Source organism: Syzygium oleosum, unplaced genomic scaffold (genome assembly GCF_021117445.2).
Source record: "Syzygium oleosum isolate NSW1041296 unplaced genomic scaffold, Sole_v2.1 Sole_v2.19, whole genome shotgun sequence".
Lineage (NCBI taxonomy): Eukaryota > Viridiplantae > Streptophyta > Magnoliopsida > Myrtales > Myrtaceae > Syzygium > Syzygium oleosum.
The window spans coordinates 1,670,851-1,687,788 of record NW_026607503.1 but is presented as its reverse complement, the minus strand read 5'-3'; the positions used below and the strand labels follow the sequence as shown (position 1 = coordinate 1,687,788).

Genomic DNA, 16,938 nt, shown 5'->3' with positions numbered 1-16,938 from the left:
AAATTCATTGCAATATTTCAACATGGCAAGTTGAAAAACATGTTCGAGATCGGCCTGAGGAAATATTAGGGGTAATCTGTGGAGTGTAAACATATATGAAATTTTCATGACAAAGTGAAAAATAAAACGGTTCGCTGATCAAACGACTACGAAACGCCAAAAAAAACTCAAATAGTACCGAAATTACTGTTCAAACAGAATAGTTTTTTGCTCAAAAACTCATCTAAACGACTCCGAAACGCCAAAAAACGGTCAAACGACTCTGAAATGCAAAAAAAAACTCGAATCGAACCAAAATTACTGTTCAAACATAATAGTTTTTTGCTTAAAAAACTCATCTAAACGACTCCGAAATGCCAAAAAAAGATCAAACGACTCTGAAACGCAAAAAAAAACTCGAACCGAACCGAAATTACTGTTCAAACAGAATAGTTTTTTGCTCAAAAACTCATCTAAATGACTTCGAAATGCCAAAAAATGACATGCGTCATGGCTAAAGGGGGTGGTTTTTGATTAGCGGGCCGTTTCCGCTTTGCCGACCAAATTTCAGCCCATTCCGACCAAATTTCAACCCAAATCCGACCAAATTTCAGCCCATTTCCATTCGGCAAATAGAACAAATTTGCCGGAAATTCCGATTACGGCTAACAGAACAATTCCAGTTACCACGAACAAAACAATACATTCATCCCGAGATAAGTCGAATCAAATTCTCCTCAAACTGAAAGAAGCAGAAGCAGTAGCAGCAGCTAAAACAAAAGCAGTGGGTCGAGCGGTTGGGTCCTCATAATTCTTTAGCAAAACAGAAGCAGCAGCAAACGTCCACATAATTCGAAACCGAACAATCGCCACCCTACCCATCTAAAAACAGCGCTTGCCCGAGACCCAAAGTGCAAAAAATTTAGAGAACGTACCTCGTAGTTGGGTCCTCGCGATGGGTCGAGCCAGTCATGGCCACAGGCCGGTTTCGGCCCGAAACCGGCCCGGTCAAACCCTGGCCTGCGGTTCGGAACCGAAACCGGCCCGTGGCCTACAGGCCCGGTTTTGGTTCCAGAAATTTTGGAACCAGCCCGAAACCGGCCGTTCCGGGCCCGATTCCAAAAAAAAATTAAAAAAAAAAAACCTTGCACCTGCAATGCAGCAGGGCCCCACCCCCACCCACGCCACCTCCTCCAGTACTCCACGCCCTCCTCTGTCCTCTCCCACCAGTCTTCCACTCCACGCCTCCACCTTCTCCTCCTCCGTCCACACCCCTCTCCGCCACTCCCACCCCCTCTCTGCCGCCGCTGCCCCCTCCACCTCCCTACTCGTCATGCCCTCCTAGTCCTCCTACCCTTCCCTCCCTTGCATCGGCGTCAAGCTCGTGACCCACTTCCCCGGCAACTCCTTCGCGCTGAACCTGCCGAGCCGTTTTCGTCCTCTTCAGCTCCCTCACCGGCCAACCCCTTGCCACCGCGGACGCCACCATGTTGACCCTGTACCGCACCGCCTACGTCTCGGGCCTCGCCTCTGAGCTCCTCTCGTGGACCAACAGCAAGGTCCTCGTCATGGTCGGTCCCTCCTTCCACCCTCTCCCCTGTGCTAGTCCTTCCCTTTTCTCCTCCGCCCGCCCCCCGTCTTCCCAGATCTGACCCCCGCCGCCGTCACCCCGACCCATGGCCGCAGTCGCCGACGCCGACGCCTCCTCCCTTTTTCGCCTCCTCCCCCCTCGAACCGAAACTGGCCGGAACCGAAACCGACCCGGAACCGCCGGTTCCGAACCGAAACTGGAACCACCCCCTTGCGGTTCCGGTTCCGATTCATATATGGCCACGAATCGGAACCGGCGGTTCCTAAATCGTGGCCATGACTAGGTCGAGCAGTTGTGTTGGGTCCTCGCGCTTGCGCCAGGTCCTCGCGCCAGGTCCTCGCGCTGGGTCTTCAAGCTCGCGCTGGGTCCTCCGTTGTCTGCCGAAGGGTTCCTCTATTGTCCAAGAAAATATTGCGCTGAAGGTCGCCAAATCCGAAGGTTGCCGACTTGTCAGAATCTATCACCAATCGATCGATCGAGAGAGAGACAGAGAAGAGAAAACCCTAAATTTTTTGATCGAGAGAGAGAGACAAAGAAGAGAGACAGAGAAGAGAGAGAGACGGAGAAGAGAGACAAAGAAGAGAAAACCCGCAAATGAAGACGACTCCGTTTTGCTAATTTCAGCCAAAATCAGCCACGGATTCAAATCCGTGGCTAATATAACCAGAAATTAGCCATGAATTTTATTCCGTGGCTAATTTGCGACGATATTAGCCACGAATTTTAAATTTGTCGCGGAAAATTAGAATCGAATAATGAAATTGTCGCGGCAAACCGTTATTTTTTTTCCGTGGCAAAATCCGTTACAAATTAGCCACGGATTTTGCCACAAAAAACAATTTTGTGCGGGTAGATTTGTTTTCCGTGGCAAAATCTGTGGCAAATTAGTCATGGAAAACAAATCTCCCCGCACAATTTTTTTTCCGTGGCCGTGGCTAATTTGCCACTGATTTAGCCACGGAAATGAAGTCTCCCCACACACCCGACTAATTTTTTTCCGTGGCAAATTAGCCACAGAAAACAAATCTCCCCGCACAAATTTTTTTCCGTGACTGATTTGCCACGAATTTTGCCACGGAAATGAAGTCTCCCTGCACACCTGACTGATTTTTTTTCCGTGGCAAAATATGTGGCAAATTAGCCACGGAAAACAAATCTCCCCGCATAATTTCTTTTCTGTGGCAAATTTGCCATGGATTTTGCCACGGAAAACAAATCTCCCAGCACAATTTTTTTTCCGTGGCAAATTGGCAAATTTGCCACGGATTTTGCCACGGAAAAGAAATCTCTCCGCACAATTTTTTTCCGTGGCAAATTTTGCCATGGATTTTGCCACGGAAAAAATATTGTGCGGGGAGATTTGTTTTCCGTGGCAAAATCCGTGGCAAATTTGCCACAGATTTAGCCACGGAAAAAAAATTGTGCGGGGAGATTTGTTTTTCGTGGCAAAATCCGTGGTAAATTTGCCACGGATTTTGCCACGGGAAAAAAATTTTGCGGGGAGATTTGTTTTCCGTGGCTAATTTGCCACGGATTTTGCCACGGAAAAAAATTAGTCGAGTATGCGGGGAGACTTCATTTCCGTGGCAAAATCCGTGGCAAATTAGCCATGGATTTAGCCACGAAAAAAATTTGTCCAGGGATATTTGTTTTCCGTGGCAAATTTGCCATGGATTTAGCCACGGAAAAAAATTTGTGTGGGCAGATGTAATTTGCCACGGAAAAAATATTTTGCGGGGAGATTTATTTTCTGTGGCTAAATCCATGGCTAATTTGCCACAGATTTTGCCACGGAAAAAAATTAGTCGAGTATGTAGAGAGACTTCATTTCCATGGCAAAATCCGTGGCAAATTAGCCACGGAAAAAAATTTGTGCTGAGAGATTTGTTTTCCGTGGCTAAATCCGTGGATAATTTGCCACAGATTTTGCCACGGAAAACAAATTAGCCACGGGTTTAGCCACGAAAATAAATGAAATTATTCAAGTGAGTGGGGAGAATTCCGTGGCTAAATTCGTCGCTAATTAGCCACGGAAATAAAAATAGTCGGGCAAATGCCGCAAGACTTTATTTTCATCGCTAATTCCGTTGTAAATTAGCGAAGAATTCAAATCAGTCACTAATTTGCGACGGAATAGCGACGGCGACGATCTTTCATATTAACAATTCATCAAATAAAAAATTTTCCGACAAAATTAGCAACGGCCTTTTAACCATTCAACAAATAAAAATGTCATAAATGTCATCGCTAATTTTGTCAATTAGTGACGATCCAAATCCAATGGAAAATAAAATATCGCAAATGTCATCGCATGAATAGTATTTGACTTGTCGCCATTTGGGAACGAATTTTCCGACAATAACTTTTCATTAATAAAAACAATAATAGCAATAATAATAATCAACAACAACAATAATAATAACGATATTAATAATAATGATAATAATAATAATACCAATAACAATAACAATAATTAAAAAAATAATAATAATAACAACAACAACAATACTAATAATTACAACAACAACAACAACAACAATAAACTCATGTTGCAATAATAATAATAATAATAATAATAATAATAATAATAATAATAATAATTACGACATAATTAGTAAAAAGTCTCAAAAATCATAATCATCTTCATCTTCACATTCGTCTTCGTCTTGATCTTGATCTTCTTTATGAGCATCATCGTCGTCGTCATCATCCTTTGTCTTAAAATCAGATTTTGCAACACCTTCTAAATTTGATTCGCGAATTTTAGTTAGATTTACATTTATCATTGCTCCACATGGATCTCATAAAGTTGGAATGTTATATTCCTCAGTTTCAACTGTATTACAAACTTCCTCTTGTTAATATGCTATATTTATTCGGTCTTCCTCGATTTTTCTTCGTGCTATGATTTTACATACAGCCCACCAATCAATTTTGTCACGTTTCAAACTACGATATGATGCATAATACTTGAATTGCTTGTTGTGTCAACACAAATGGTTCATATTTCATATACCTCTTCTTGTGATTTATTTCAACCAAATTAAACTCCGTATGCACCTTCATTCCTTTGACGGGGTCGAATCACATGCACTTAAATAACACAACCCACATTAATGGTCTATGGAATGCTATCTCTATGATTTCATCCAACAAGCCATAAAAATAATCTTTTGAACTCCTACCATTGGATGACCAAACACACACACCACTATTCATTGTGACTTTTCTCATTCTATATTCTTGAGTGTGAAAATTATACCCGTTTATGAAATATGCTGGCCAAGTTCGTACTATTGACTTTGGACCCCATGACAAATGATATAGTAATCCTTGCTCTTCAACTTGATCATAATTACTGTAAACCTAAGGTCACACACGCAAAGTCAATAATATATATTTTAATAAATAATGTATAAAATAGTAATAACTTGGTTTTGGTACATAGGCAACTTACATATGTTTTGAACCATGCTGCAAATTCTTCATCGCACAAACGGTCAAACTCATTTAGTGATAGTCCATACATTGAAGTTTGAAAAATCCTATTAACAATTTGCATTTATATATTAGCAAATATTTGACACGCAATACATATATTTGTAAATGTACACTTACTCGAAGTATGGCTCTACTTCTGGATAGTTCAGTAAAATATATGTATGGGTTGCCTGCCGTTCTTCACTTGTTAAGCAACGAAACTTACATGCGCCACTTGGTCGACCGAGATAATTGAAAATAGAGAATGATTTACAATTGGGATCAATGGGACCCTCATCATTTCTTCCTGCTCTCCGCCTCTTGCACTGTACGTGCGGCTCAAAATAGTATGATGCAAATGTTGTCACTCCTTCTATAATATATGCATTACAAATTGAAGCTTCAACACATACCTTATTCTTCACTTTTTTCTTCAAATGATGTAAGAACCTAGTTGCAATAGAAAGAAGTTTATTAGAATATAATATATAATAAATTATTTTGAAATTTATTTTAAAAAATATTTTACCTCTTAAATGGATACATCCATTGAAATTGGACGGGACCTGCAACTTTGGCCTCATAAGGCAAGTGAACTCAGAGATACTCCATTGAATCAAAAAATGATGGAGGAAATATCCTTTTTAAGTTACAAAGAATAATTGGAATGTCTCTCTCTAGTTTCTCAATGTGTAATGCTTTTAACACTGTTGAGCAAATATCATGAAAGAAATTACTTAACTCTGTAATGGCGCCCCATACAAAGTTTGGTAGAAGTTCCTTGAAAGTTATTGGAATTAGTCTTTCCATAAATATGTGACAATCATGATTCTTTAAACCTGTCAACTTGCATTCGTTCAAATCAACACATCTCCCGATGTTTGAAGCATATCCATCAAGAAATCACACAGATTTCAACCATTGACAAATGAGTCGTCTCTGCTCTTTGTCCAATGTATAAAATGCTTTTGGTTTTGGTCCCCTGCTGCTTGCATCCATATCTAGTATTGGCTGATCACAAATATCTCTCATATCTTTTCTTACATTCAAGTTATTCTTTATTTTTTCAGTGACATCCATCACAGTATTTATGACATTGTCGAAAACATTCTTTTCAATGCGCATGATGTCAAGATTATGATAAATAAGATGGGCCTTCCAATATAGTAGGTCCCAAAATATATTGCGTTTAGTCCACTTATGTGTACTTTCGTACGCAATAGTTGTGCCATGAGGATTTTCAACAACAGTTGGAAAGTTCTGCACTCGCTCCCAAATTTGATCACCGATCAACCTTAATGGTGAATGTGTTCTTTCAATCCTATTCTTGATGAACTCTTTTTATTCCTTCTGAATGTATGATTTATCAGCAAAAACTGTCTATGACAGTCAAAATAGCGGGCTTCTTACCATATCTTAATCTGAATGACTTTGATCTCTCTAAACATATCGGACATCCTAAGATCCTAGCTGTACTCCATCCAGATAACATTCCATAAGCTGAAAAGTCATTTATCGTCTAAAGAAGAACAGCCTTCATTACAAATGTTTGATCAGTAGAAACATCATACAAAACGACACCTTCATCCCATAGCCGTTGTAACTCTTCAATCAATGGTTGCATATAAACATCTATCAACTTTTTCGAATTTTGCGGGCCAGTCACGATCAATGTCAAAAACATATAAGGTATCTTCATGCATATACCGGGTGGAAGACTGTACAAAGTTAATATAATTGGCCAACATGAATAACTTTTTCTTGATTTCCTAAATGGGGCATATCCATCAGCACAGAGACCTAACCTGATGTTTCGAGGCTCTATCGCAAACTCAGGGTATGCTCTATCAAAATATTTCCATGCCTATGCATATGAAGGATGACACATTAGACCCTCTTCTGTTTCATGATTTGCATGCTAAGTCATGTGTTTAGCAGTGGCTTGAGACGCATAAAACCTTTGAAATCTGGGGATTAAAGGCAGATAAAACATTTGCTTGCATGGTCTATACTTCTGATTACGACGCTACCTCCTGTTAATCTTGTACCTAGGTTGGCTACAAAATTTGCAAGATTCTGCATTTTCATCATCTCTCAAATATAACATACAACCCCCACTACATACATCAATCCTTTCACCTAGAAGACCTAAGTTATCCATTAACTTTTTCATATCATAAAAATCACTTGGCACGATGTTATCACGAGGCATTATTTCCCGCATTACTTCAACAAAAGAGTTGAAGCAATTCTCAGACACATTATGCTCTGCCTTGATATTTAACAGTCATGTTGTCACTGATAACTAAGTGTGGTTGTCATAACCTGTCCATAAAGATTCATCTGCTGCTTTCAACATTTTCCAGAACTGATTAAATGGAAAAATTCCATTACAAACATTCTCATCAAAACCCATTACTCATATCTCTTCCAATTGTGATGCATGACTAGTGGGTACTTATTCAAGTGTAGGTTGCATGATTCGATTTTGAAACAAAATTCTGATTAGCTGCATTCATCACCATCCTCTGGTATGGGTTCAATTGGTCATAATAGCTACATTCTTCCCTAATTAAAAATTGATCACTTCTTCGATATCCTTCATCAGATATAAATGGTTCACCACGGCAAGTCTAATTATAGTAGTTCAGAGTAAACTCAAATCTACAAAAATGTTCTCTAACTTTATCACACACATGAAATTTACCATTACTGCACTTGTTACACGGACACCTTAACTTATTTCCATCCATTAACTCATATTTACTACTAGCAAAGTCCAAAAATAGTTCTAACCCAGTACAAAACTCATCGGTCAATCCTCGACGTCCAGGTAAGTTCTTATTATACATCCAAGCCCTGTCTCTTTGCATTGTGTCTATATGAAAATAAAAAAATCTCGGTAAAATATTAAAAATATCATATCTACCATTTAATATTCTTAATTAAAACCATAAATTCTAAAAATTAAAATTTTGTTTTTGGCAAAACAATTACTTTGAAATTGAAAAAAATGAAAAAATTACCATGTCAAGAAGACTTACCCAAGTATTTGACTAAAATTTTTGTAGTAGAAAGTGCTCAATTTGATGAGAATTGCAACGCTCACTTCATCTGTGAGACTTTCAAATGGACACGTACCTAAAAAAAATTGACTTCAGATTTTTTTTTAAATAATTTTTTTTCGAATTTTTTTTCATTATATTCTTCGCCGGTCTGGCGACTAGCAACCTGCTTAGGCTGGCGAGTTGGACCTCGCCGGCCATGGGCGAGGCTGCCGCTGGACCTCGCCGCCCAGATCTAGGTGGCGAGGTCAAGTGGCGGTCTCGCCATGGCCGCCGTTGGACCTCACCGCAAGGTCGAGTGGCCATGGCCACCGCTCAACCTCGCCGCAACAGCGAGGTCCAGCGGCGGCAGCCATGGCGAGGCCGCTCAACCTTGACCATGGCCAACGAGGTCTCGCCGGTCGCCGGACCGACGACCGACAACGAAGTTAGAAGTTAGGAAAAAAAAAAGAGAAAAAAAAGTCAATAAAATAAAGAAAAATTCGAATCCACCAATGAATAGTTTTGCAACGAACTGTCTTCATCGCCAATTAGCCACGAAATTAGCCACGACACTTACGGGCAGAAAAGCTTTACTGAGACTGATTTGTGCGCGCAGAGAGGTTTATCAAGAGAAATGAAAGAGGGAGAGGCAGGGAGAACAGCAGAGAGGGATATGAGGAATTAGCAGGGAGAGAGAGAAATTGGGGGTGGGGGTATATTACAAGTAGCAAGGGGGACAGTTAGCGACTAATTTCTTTTCTGTCGCAAATTAGCGACGGATTTATTTTTCGTCGCAAAATTAGCTACGAAAAAAAATTCGTCACTAACTCTGTGTCACAAATTAGCAACAAATAATTTTTCGTCACAAATTCCGTTGCAAATTAGCGACGGATTTTTTTCATCGCAAATTAGCGACGGATTTTTTTTCGTCGCAAATTAGCGACGGCATTTTTTTTTGTTGCGAATTAGCGACGAATAATTTTTTGTGGCAAATTCCGACTCAAATTAGCGATGGACTTTTTTCCGTGGCTAAATCCATGTTTTTTTTGTAGTGATAATTCATTAGTTTTCGAATAACAACTCTTATTTGAGTTATTTATCAATATTATTTTCTTTATTTACCAATTTTACTTATTGCTCACCAACCTGTATGTGTCTTGCTTATCAATTTTATTAATTTACTAGTTCATTTTAAAAAGGTTGATCATCCTTCAAGTAAATATCTTGCCCTATCGGCCAAACGAGAAATATCCCTTACCCTTAACTGAGAGTCTTGAGGTTGATTACTCAGACGTAAAGGATTAAAGTATAAAACGGTAATCTACTTTAGCCCCCAACACCTCCCCTCTCTCGATCTCGATCTCGAGCACGTCCTGGTAAGTGAACCAATTTACAACTCACTAGCATCGAAATTCAATCACCTGATGCATGCTTCGCATTGGCATCTGAGTGCTAAATCTTCTACCTAGTCGCCAAATATCAATTATCCGATGATGGACAATTTTGGTTCCTATCAATTAAAGGTCTGAAGCAGCTTCTATTAGCTGCATTCTGCACTCGAGAATCATGACAAGTCTCATTATAGCACTAATCCCTTAATTGCGATAAGCCATCCATGAGTCTTGAAGCACAAGAGCTAAGGGGAGCAAACCTTGAAACAGTATCAGGACACTTCAACTCTTAAAATTGGCCTAAAAAGCTTATTTTGATCCTTCGCCGCTATTTCTTGATGAACACTCAAAGTTCAATAGCTATATATATGGATGCTCGAAAGAGACTTGTCAACTTACTCTTATAGAAATGTAAAAGAAAAATGCGAGCAACAGCATCGATGTTTGATTACGATAACTCAAAACAGTTCTACTCAAATACATGATTATGGACGTGCTAGAAAATGAATAGATATGGGGTGGTACTAAACTTGCTTTCTAAAGCATCTGCATGTCCCCAAATAAGGGTCTTCCACATTCATATCATATGACGTGAACCATGTAATTGTAGTTGGAAATCAACTGAGCCCATGAAGGAGTTGTTACCCGGTATCATACACAAACGTACAATAGTATGTTCAAGGGAAAATTGTCTAAAAAATCATAAATCTATTATACAACGGCCAATTCAGTCCTAAACATTTTCAATTATACTAATTTATTCATAAACATTTTGATGATTGCTAATTTAGTCCTAAAACTTTCAATTGTGTCAATTTAGTCATAAGCATTTTGACAATTTGCCAATTTAGTCCTTCCGGCTAATTTTGGCTCAAAATCGTTGACATGGAGGTCTAGTCAGGGCTGTTTATCTTACATGGCATGGCCGGTGTAACTTCCTCAATTTCAATCTCTGGGAAATGGCTATGGTTTAAGTTTGGTGGTTTTCCCAATCAGAGCCAATTTTACTCTTGTTCTGGTAAACCCAAATTCGGATCCTCTGTACCCCCTTCGTTTTGTTATTTTTGTAGAGACTTTTGTGATCCGAATTTTCAAATACTTCCTTCTTAAAAGTTTCTCCAAGTATCTTGAAGTTTTACATACCTTAATTTCAGAATTTTTGAACTTGATATGAGTAGTACGATAGCCTAATTTTTGGACCATGTAAAACTGGCCATAATGGGTATTTTTGTGATGTTCACACTTTCTCTATTTTCTACTAACTTTTCTGGGCCGAATTTGAACAAACTTCCCTCACAAAAGTTGTTGAGAAATTCTTTCTCTATAACATATATAAAATTGGGAATTTTTGGAGATGATTTGGATTATGGAAAGAGCTTACTTTGAGAAGTAAAGATTCTGTTCCAGCAAACTATTTTTAGTCTATCTTTGAGCTACTAAAAGTTATGTTTAAAGAAATATTCATATTTCGTGTTCTCATGGGAAATATTTTTTGAGGTCTTGTTTATGACATATTCAAATTTGAGAATTTTTGGAATCCATTTACTATGTTTTCAAGTCCGATTTCTAGAACAATGCAAAAACTGCCGATTTTGCCAGATTTCAAAGATTCATCATTTCTATATGAAAACATTGGAATTTCGGAGGTTATGCTTAAATGCCATGAACAGGTTGTCCTTAAGTGCCATTGATGGACAAGAACAAGCCCTACTCGGCCAAGCTTGGGGAGCAAGAAGCCGAATTGAACAAGTCAACATTAAACCATTAATTGAGGGCTAATCATTAGGATAATCTTATCTTATAAGATCTTCATTAATTGAGTGATCTTGCATGTTCTAGAGGGAGTCTCACGCCCAAGAGAGCTTGGAGGACAAGAATGAAGACCAAGACAAAAACAATTATTGGAGAGACCATTATTAGAGGCTTATGTGTCCTCTTGGAAATTAATGCATAGGCTTATGTGTCCCTAAGAATTAGGGCCTAATGACCTTAAGGGAGAAACTTGGAGATCAAGTTGAGAGATGTGTGGCCTCAATTAAAGGCTTGCATAAGAAGCTTCATGATGGTCAAGAACTTGAAGAGCAAGTTTTGGGGTAGAAACATGTGACTAAAATATAAACCCAATGATGACCATATCTTGGGTATTAAATGAAAGAGGATTCTAGAGAGTCAAGAACTTGGGGCGCAAGTTTTGACTCTTAAACTTGGTGAACAAGTTAGTGATTTGCCTATAAATAGGCTTGATCCCCCTTAGTTTCCACACATGACCTCCTCTTCCTCTCTCATCTCTCTTTCTCACGCAATCACCTCTCTCCCTCTCTCTCGCCCGTTCACCGCCGCCAACCGCCGTTTCCCCGTTCAACCCCCATAGACGTTTTCTTGTACTTGCAGGTGAGTAGATTCCCAAATACTTGAATAGGGCGGTGTGTTACATGGTTGGAACGCGATGTGTTTCATGGTTGGAACACGGCTTAGGAAGTTGTTGTTGCTTGAAACGGTTTTGTTCTTGTGCATAGTTGCATGACGCTTGAATGTGGTAGTTTGTGTGATATGTTGATGTTCTTAACCATGCTTGTTGAATTATGATCTTGTGAGCTTTTCATGAGTACATACAACTAGAGCCTTGTATGCATGAATTAAGATAGACGATAATAAATCGGCTTGTGCGATCCATGATGTGTGATCACTAAATGAAAGAAGAAGACCGTTGTCACATATCGTTGGCGGCGATGTCTCGGTTGAGCCGGGATGCCCTAGTTGAGCTAGGATGCCTAAGTTGAGCCTGGATGCCCTAGTAACTAGCGCCGGGATGCCCTAGTTGAACTAGGATGCCTTGGTTGAGCCCGGATGCCTCGGGTGTGCTAGCCTCGGGATGTCTCGGTTGAGCCGGGATGCCTTGGTTGAGCCGGGACGCCTAGCATGAAGCTGGATGCCTTAGTTGAGCCGGGATGCCCTAGTTGAGCTAAAATGATGATAAATGAATCTTATATATGTGCCGGTATGTGTGTTTATTAATAAGCCGAAGGTTTCCGGATGCTCGAAAGATTCCAGAGGACCCGTCACGCACGTATAGAGAAGGTGATGTCTGATGGATAAATGAATTCATATGTGAATATTTTCGGGTATTTTTGCATGCCAATTGGTTGCGAGGCTTCACGTATAAATTTTCTTGTATATTTTTATGTGACCGGGTAAAGGTGAGCTTTCATGTTAACATAGCAAGGGCAAGGTCAAAGTCTTTGCTATTAATTTACCATCGACATAAGGCAGGAAAAATATTTGTATGCATTAGTACGACGGTGAGGCATCATCCTACATGAGTATTAGTGAATTTACTCATTGAGTTTTCAACTCACTCCCGTTGTTTTCCATGTTTTTAGGATGAGATATGCGCCCCAGGTTCGTTTTGGTGTACCCGTCAAGATGGAGGTTGACCTAGAGGAGCTAGGATTAACATCGGCCTTCGCTTGTGACATGGTTTATATGTGGAACGGCCCATAAAAATGGGCTTGTAAAATATGTTTAAGTAAAATGGCAATAGTGTGTTTTGTCTGTTGTGCCTTCCTTGATTTCCAGCTATTATTTGTTTGGGAATTTATTTATACACGTCTCCGCATGTGCTTATTAATAAGATAAAAGAAACGAGACGGCGACGAGCTTGGGACGTCGCATTAATAACCCCGAGGTGAGGTAAGGACGTCACGGCCGGTGCCGACGTGGACAATTTTTGCAATTTTCTTTCAATTTTCAATTTCCACAAAGATAGAGAGAGAAGTAGAAACCAACCCAAATAAAACCTAATCAACTTCTCAATCAATTGTATGGCAATGACTCAACCAGCATGCTCAAGAACCACCCGCGAGTTCCCCAAAGAAAGGCCTTCCAGATCGTTATGATGTGAATAATGCAATCGGCGCAATCGACATCACCTATGTAGCTGATAAAAGAGTTTCACCTAGGATTCATAGTGAAATCAATTAAGGCGTGTGCACAAGAAGTCAAAAGACATAGTTTACATGAACCCGGTGCATCTGAGCCCAGTTTATCTCAGCCATTAGATCATATTGATCTCAAGTGAGGCCCACAACATTCAATGGTTAAAATGAAGTGGGCTTATGCTGTGGGCTTGCACAATCATGATGCAAACAAGGATTTTGCTTCATTTAGGGGTTCCGTCATATTCTCCGTTAGTGTTTACAGATGAAAATTGCATAATCAGTCATAAGGAAAGCAATCGAGTCGTAAACTTTTTAATTGAACCAATATAATCCTAAACTTTTGAGGGACGGGTCAATCAAATCCTATCCGCAAGTTTCGCCTGAATAATCTAAAGTGGCAGTTCAGTAAACGCCGACTATCTTATGTATAATAGCAATGGCATGAAGTGGACTTAATTTCAATGAGACGACGCCGTTTTTGCTTAGATAAATGGCATTGTCTCTTAGCTTTGCGTAATAGCCCGAAATTAGTTCCAAAATTCGCAAATCAATCCTTCGTGCTTGAACCCTAATTCCCCAAAGAAACCCCCAATCCGCCTCAAACATACTAGACAATTGTTAGCGTTCCGCAATAAACTGTCAAGTGACCTCAGAGTTCTGGTTCACGATCATCACAGACAAAACTGAAGGTAAATTTGGATATAGATATGTAAGGTGGAGTAAACTAAAGCAGAATTCAACGAAGAATAATAGATTTGAAGGACAAGAAAGAACACACAGCATGACCAACTGACCTTTTCTCGGTATATCATCTTTTTGAGCAAGTACCAACAGGATCTCACCAGAATACATAAACCTAATTCATGATCAGATCCAGGGTACTCACCAAATCGAGATACTTCGGATAAGTAACATTAGCACTATCATTATTTTCTTTCAAGCTCTTGAGCTTATCAAAGGGCATGTTGAGATCTAGTGACAAGTCCAACGATGATGATGATGAGGGGCATGATAAAGAAAGACACAGACTGCCATCCACCACTTCACCCTCATTTTGTTCCCATGAATCATTCCTTCTTGCCTCCGCAAGCTTCAGCATCTTATTGCTCAGAGACAGATTCAGATCAAGATCGCCACAGTCGTTGCCATGATCAGCCTTTCTTTTCACCGTGCTTCGGTCCCTGTGGTCCCCATCAAGATCGATCCTCCAGATCTCATCCTGAGGAGCCTTTCCCATTCCGTGCATTAACTGGTCTTTTGAGGGTTGAATTAGGGTTGACTTCAGCTGTGTATGGGCATGTGTGAGACTGGACAACAACGTGAAATTGGTGGACTCTAGCACCGGGTCTTGAGCTTGTTTCCTTCTTCCCAGCTCAAAGTAAATGTTGTCTTTTGTGTTTGGATGAGAGTGATGAGACGTGTTCTTCATGTTGTCACCCATGAAACCTGTGAGTCGGATCCCATTTCGCGCATTCACCATGGCTACATCAGTCAAATAGGGTCCGCTCATCCAGTTCCGGTCACTACTCCAGCAAAAATCCCTGCACAGATCGAGACAGACAGACACAGTTTAGCATTGGGATAAGAAGTGCGGTGCACATTAATTCATGAACATTGTCAGATGGCAATCCTTCCTACCTGATGTCGGAGATCCTACGGTCGAGATTTTGGAGAATGGAGTGTCGCCAGAAGGAATGAGGAAGCTGATCTGCACTCCCCTTGAAATCTTGTCGTGTTTATAACTGCAAAACGTGGGTTTAATAAATTGTTAGAAGGAAAAAAAAATTGACAGAGAAACAAGAAACCTATATTAACTCTAAACTTAAATCAACACGGGTTTTTTACCTTCTCCTCGATCATTAATCGTCTTGCTCTGGAACATCTGTGCCCAACAGAAAAAGAAATTAAACTCAACTGTACTAAGTAATTATTTTTGTAAGAAAAAGATGGTTCTTATATATACATAGTAGGTTATGAGATCTTTTATCACCTGCAAATGGCTCTTGACATGAGCAATACTAAGCCCCTTGATGTTCATCAGCTGCAAGACCAATTTCGGTGTAGCTCCTAGATGAAAAAAAACATGCACAAAAAAGGAAAAATCTATTCAATCAACATAATATATGGAGAAATAATCACAACACACACAGAGAAACAAGAATCAACAAAAAGAATTTTACTTTCTTGACCCCCGAGTCGCTCCACTGCTTGAACGAAGTGAAGGTGAAGCTCAGGAGTCCAACGCAACCTTGGCACCTGAGATCTCACATATGACCTCAAGCCAGTGCTAGTACCAGAGCTGATCGCGCTCTTGTTGTTATTATTGTTGTTGTTGTTCTCACTGAACTCCTCGATTACACTGTTGCTCGAGCTGGTGCTGTTCCTGGTCTTGCTCTCACAGTCCCCTTCCTCCTCATCCTCGCTTGTGATCTCCAATGGAATCGCCACCATCTTGTTCAAACCACCATCATTTCGATCTTCATTCATGGTGGTTTTGCAAGATCAGAGAGATGAACCGGCCCAACAATGACGAGAATCATGCTTTAAGGGGCTGTTTCTGGGGAAGATTCAACCCCTGGGGGAAGGAGGAGGAGATGGGTATTATTCATGTGTCAAGTTTGTCTGGTTTTGGTCTGAGAAATTTTTGTCCCAATGGCATGAGCAAGAGAGTGAGGTTCCATATGGGAAGGAACACGACAAACCCTAGCCAGGTCTAGGCACGCCCGTATTTCAACGAGCAGACTGAGTCCTAATTGTACGTATTCGGTCGTAGATCTTAAATAACATACCATATGTGATTTTTTAACCTTCACGTAGCTAATAAATAAAGCATATGAACTGTGCTTGTCCTCGTTACATGATGATTCTTCTATAACATAGTGTGTATTTGGACCGGTTGCAATATGTCTCTCAACCTTCCCATATATTTCTCTGAAGTTTCTCTGCCCGGATTAGGAATCTTCCGAGACCTCTAGACATTATTAGATTCATGATGTTCTTGTTTCGAGTCATAATTGTGCAATTTCTCAAGAGAGATCACAAAACTGCTCCGAAATTGTTGAAATAGTCCGACGGTTGGAGGTCTCAGTCTCTCTATCTACCGAAGTCAATGGTGATGAAGTTAAACAAACTCTTTTAATCGGTCAGCTTGAGAAAATGCTAATGGAAGGTTCTTACATATATGGCAACTGATGGAACCGGTCCATATAACTCCTGTTCGTATGAAAATTGGAGCTAGCAATCAATCGACCATGACCTGTTTCGGCACGCCAGGTTTGCCATGAGCTCATTAAACTCAATGAAAAACCCGACATATACTATTTCCAAGATACTAGGAAGAGAGAGTATGCGTATAGCAAATGTATCTCATTTTCCTTCATTTTGCTGGGGCTTGAGGGGGTTAACATGAAGAGCATACTCTCATCATCTCTCGACACATACATCCACCTTCCCGGTTCCAAACCCATTTCAATATGTATTTTGCCGTATACCCACTTGAACTAAATAGAGGC

At 40.2% G+C, this 16,938-nt stretch overlaps 1 pseudogene; it reads right to left on the bottom strand.

Annotated features, from left to right (window-relative positions):
- Nucleotides 1–14,282: 14,282 nt before the first annotated feature.
- Nucleotides 14,283–16,021, bottom strand: LOC115670232 (uncharacterized; annotated as a pseudogene).
- Between the last annotated feature and the right edge of the window lie 917 nt (nt 16,022–16,938).